Source organism: Gymnodraco acuticeps, unplaced genomic scaffold (genome assembly GCF_902827175.1).
Source record: "Gymnodraco acuticeps unplaced genomic scaffold, fGymAcu1.1, whole genome shotgun sequence".
Classification (NCBI taxonomy): Eukaryota; Metazoa; Chordata; class Actinopteri; order Perciformes; family Bathydraconidae; genus Gymnodraco; species Gymnodraco acuticeps.
This window is the reverse complement of record NW_022990028.1, coordinates 311,605-316,091: the sequence shown is the minus strand read 5'-3', so window position 1 is coordinate 316,091 and position 4,487 is coordinate 311,605. Positions and strand designations below refer to the sequence as shown.

The window sequence follows — 4,487 nt, the reverse complement described above, 5'->3', positions numbered from 1 at the left end:
AATAGTAATATTCTTGATTATTCCATTATTTAGTTATTACAATTTCAGAAGAGTTTAGTTTCACTCACCAAGATGGCATCTTTAATGTCATATAACATTTACATACAATCACTCCACCAACTCCTCTACCCTCACTCCTCTCCTCACCCACTACCCTCCTCTCTCTCCTCTCCCGCTACCCTCCTCTCTCATCTCCCACTACCCTCCTCTCTCTCCTCTCCCACTACCCTCCTCTCTCTCCTCTCCCACTACCCTCCTCTCTCATCTCCCACTACCCTCCTCTCTCATCTCCCACTACCCTCCTCTTTCATCTCTCACTACCCTCCTCTCTCATCTCCCACTACCCTCCTCTCTCCTCTCCCACTACCCTCCTCTCTCTCCTCTCCCACTACCCTCCTCTCTCTCCTCTCCCACTACCCTCCTCTCCCACTACCCTCCTCTCTCATCTCCCACTACCCTCCTCTCTCTCCTCTCCCACTACCCCCACTACCCCCACTACTATCCCCAAGGCCAAACTCCGGAGCTTCGGGGACAGAGCCTTCTCTGTGGCAGCCCCGAAGCTCTGGAACTCACTCCCCCAAGACCTCCGTGAGTCTGAGTCCCTCACCCTGTTCCAGTCCCGCCTCAAAACCCACCTCTTCAACTCTTTATCTATAAGCCCCCCCCCCTCTTAATCAACTTCCTCCTGACTGCTTTTCTGTTGTGTTTTGTTTCTTTTTGGCTTTGTCTCTGTTTTTTGTTTTGTTTGTATACCCCCCCTCCCAAATGTAAAGCGTCTTTGGGTCCAGAAAAGCGCTATATAAAATTAATATATTATTATTACCCTCCTCTCTCTCCTCTCCCACTACCCTCCTCTCACCACCCTCCCCTCACTCCTCTCCTCTTTCATCTCCCCTCACTCCTCTCATCTCTCCACCCACTACCCTCCACCAACTCCTCTCCCCTCACTCCTCTCTCTCATCTCCTCTCTACCCACTTCTGAAATTAACTACAGTAGTTTTCTTTTTTGGGCAGTAATGGAATTGTAAACTAGGTTCTTAACGTCCTTTCAGCTCCGACTGCACAGCACAGGTTCTGCCTCCAGAGCCGTTACACACGGTTCTTTTCCAGGCACCCTTTGTAGTGTAATGAACCGGCCGAGTTGGCGCCGGACTGCTGCTTTTTCTTTAGAGGTCCAAGGCCTGCGACATCCTTTTACACCTGAAACAGAAATCACAAATGTAAAAGAGGTCGTCCTCACTGTTGGAACAATTATTCAGTCCAGCAAATTAATTTATATTATTTATGGATGAATTGTGGTTTTGAGTGTATGTGCTTGGTGGCAGCTTGGTAGTATAAAAATCTCTAACAACCGTTATCTCTGTCCTCTGTAAGCATCAAAACACACATTTAAATAAAGTAAATATAGATTTATGACAAAATAAAGCTTAAATAGAAGTTAGTGCCTTGCTAAAGGGCAGGTCAAGCAGAAATAGACATCTTGACTTCTTAAATGTGTTTCTCTATAGGTTGTGTCTATTCATATTATGGATATTGGATATAATCCTGTTGTGAGTACATGAAATGTACCTGCTGTCTCAGCCCTCTTTGGCTCCTGCGAGCGTCTCTTGGTGGAGGTCAGAAGGTCGGCTTCTTCTACAAGGAGAGAATAAATCACATTAGCATTAGCTTTGAATCATCATGCTAACAGATATCAAAGTGTCCCAGCAATAAACTGAACTGAAGTTCATACCTTCTGAATCCTCCATTAGTTCAGCCGTAGTGTTGGACCGCTTTGCTTTAGAAGGCCCTTTAAGAAAATAACAGGAGGAGAAATATAACATATAAATATATATATATATAACATACTGTATATTATATAACAACATTATATTTTATATTATCTATATGACTGTGTGGAGGAAGCACTTCACACACCACACTATGGCCCAATCCCAAATCACCCCCTCGCTCCTACCCTTCCGTGACGGAGTGAACTCCGTCTGAAGCCACACTCGCAGCTGAATGAAGTTCCCTCCATTAAGGGTTAAGGGTATAAATACAGCAGCAAGCTTTGGGACGGCCTCCCCTCTCTCCGGCAGAAACAGGAAATGCTGTAACTGTATGTAACAACGGTTTCAAATCTGTAAATGAATAACTCAAATAAAACTCCAAACATCTTTCATTGTGTTTCAAAGCTCTTTTAGTTTTAAATCTGATGTTTATAAGCTTCTTAGTTTTTGCAACGGTCTGTAAATATACACAACTTTATAATAAAATGTTCTAGACTAAACACAGGTTTGATCCTAAATTAAAACATATGAGGTCATCATGAGGTTGTTAACATCGCAATTTATCAGTGGATGTTTGCTGGAACTACTTGCAAACAGTGTGTTTCCTGACAGACACACACAGCGTGACTCCGGTCAGGTAGAGACCGGTCTCAAGTCAGCACCGCTGCAGACTCGCTGTTTGAGGGCTTGATAGCCCACTCCCCCTCCACACCGCTCCACACTCGTTGCTTTGGAACAGCCCTCAATATGGCGGACCCTCTGCGTGAACGGAGGGGTAGGGTGTTGGGGGTGATTTGGGATTGGGCCTAAGTCTCACATCTTTTATTTTAGTCTTTATAATGTAAATGAAATGTGCTTGTTCATTTTCAAAACAGTAAATTGTTTTCCTTGAAAAGAAAACGTGTTGTTCTGCTTTTGTTCAAAATATAAATGTACAGATGCTTGTTATATTTGTAAAAATGTTTGGCATTACTATACTGGCCCTGCCAATTGAGCTATTTGAAATATAATCGCAATACAATGTGCACAGTTGCTAAACAAAAGCAGAAGAAAACAAAAATGAGAAAGAATGTACCTGGTTTCGGCTCATCTGAGCATTTCTGCAGTGATGTCAGAACATCAGGTTCTTCTGCAAGGAAAGAACAAATCAGCAGGAACTATGATTCATTATCTGACAGTTCCACTGTCAGCAAAACAGGTAAAGGCTTAATCATGATTATTTTTCAGGTATTTGGAGACAGTATGTCAGATGAATTTAGAAAGTACTTAGCAGATTAAACAATAATGTTAAAAATCCGGTCTTGAGGTGGTTAAAAAGTTCTCTTACCAGAGACCTGGACATCACTTTCACCATGTTGTGCCGCCTGTTGAGGTCCTTCTTTTGAAGGAATGGCCACTGTTGACAAAACAAATAACAACAACATTGTTAAAGGGGACCTATCATGCCAAATGCACCTTTGTACGTCTTTTATACATGAATATGTGTCCCCGGTGTTCCAGGGAACTCACCAAGTGTCAAAAAACACAACCCTCTCTATTTTCCTCCTTAGCCAAATCTCTAAAAAAGGGGCTGCAACGGATCTGAAAAAAATGGATCCAGATTTCAACACTTTTCTACGTCATAAAGACGTGCTCCGCTTATTGGTCAACTCTCCAGCTATCAGGGGAATGAGCCACGGCCACGTGCATTGCCAAACCTCTCATTCGCATATAGGCTATCGGCAGGCTAAATCAACCACATCTGTGTTTTTGCCTGCTCTTGCCAGGATGTCTAAGCGAGTTAAACATTGTGCTGTTGTTGGCTGCAAGACTCGGGACAGGGGAATGCATGCAATGCCATCAGTGGAAAAAGAAAATAATCTGTGGCTAGACTTCATTTTCAAGGGACATGTGCCAGAAGACCACGGCAGATATCTGTTTGTGTGTTCCAAACATTTTACGACGGGCATGTTTATGAACTTCTCTCAAGTCCAACACGGATATGCCTCCAAATTAATGCTAAACCCGGGATCAATACCAACCATCCGGGACCAGGTCAGTGAGGACACATCCAATTTTGAAGCTGTAAGTTTTTATTTAGCGGTGTTTTTCCTGATAAAGCTATCTCTAGCTTGTAGTATGTAGCTTCACCGTGTCAATGTCGCCTCAAACCCAAATAGTAATCGGTTAGGTGTTTATATGTTTTTGTAACATTTTATTTTGTACGCTTTGTTTGCTTCGTCTTTTATTTTAATTATCAGGCATTTGCTAACATGTTCAGACATACTGCCGTAATGGCGATCTGTGTGAAGGCTGTAAAGCCACGCCCTAGCCGATAACACAAGTATTTATTCTCCTATTTATTAGTATTTTGTATCCTCTAAAATCATATTGAGTAAGTTATAATAACAAACGTAATCTTCTGTAGGTAAGTGCCGTTTTTTCCAGCGTTATATGTAAAGGCTTTTGTGATTGTAGTCTCTAAGAACGATCAGATATCATCGATCTGTAAGCTAAGCTACGCTAATGAGACATGCCGTTTTTTGCAGCGTTATATGTAAAAGCTTTTGTATGTTTACTTGTTTGCGGACATGAATATAAATGGGGGTGTGTTAGGATACAACACTGTGTGTATGTATGCGAGGGGACACACACACCACGAGTTAAACGGAGCTAAAGCCCCGTTGGTCTGTTGTTGTTGACGAGGCCTTACCTCTAGCAACAGGCTAGTGGCTA

General features: G+C 42.7%; 1 long non-coding RNA gene across 1 annotated transcript; it reads right to left on the bottom strand.

The window, feature by feature from the left end:
* Positions 1-947: 947 nt before the first annotated feature.
* LOC117545265 lies at positions 948-2,880 on the bottom strand. Its single transcript, XR_004568805.1, has 4 exons — positions 2,848-2,880; positions 1,733-1,789; positions 1,570-1,635; positions 948-1,200 (listed from the first exon to the last, which is right to left on the bottom strand). It is a non-coding gene; the product is annotated as an uncharacterized LOC117545265 (long non-coding RNA).
* Between the last annotated feature and the right edge of the window lie 1,607 nt (positions 2,881-4,487).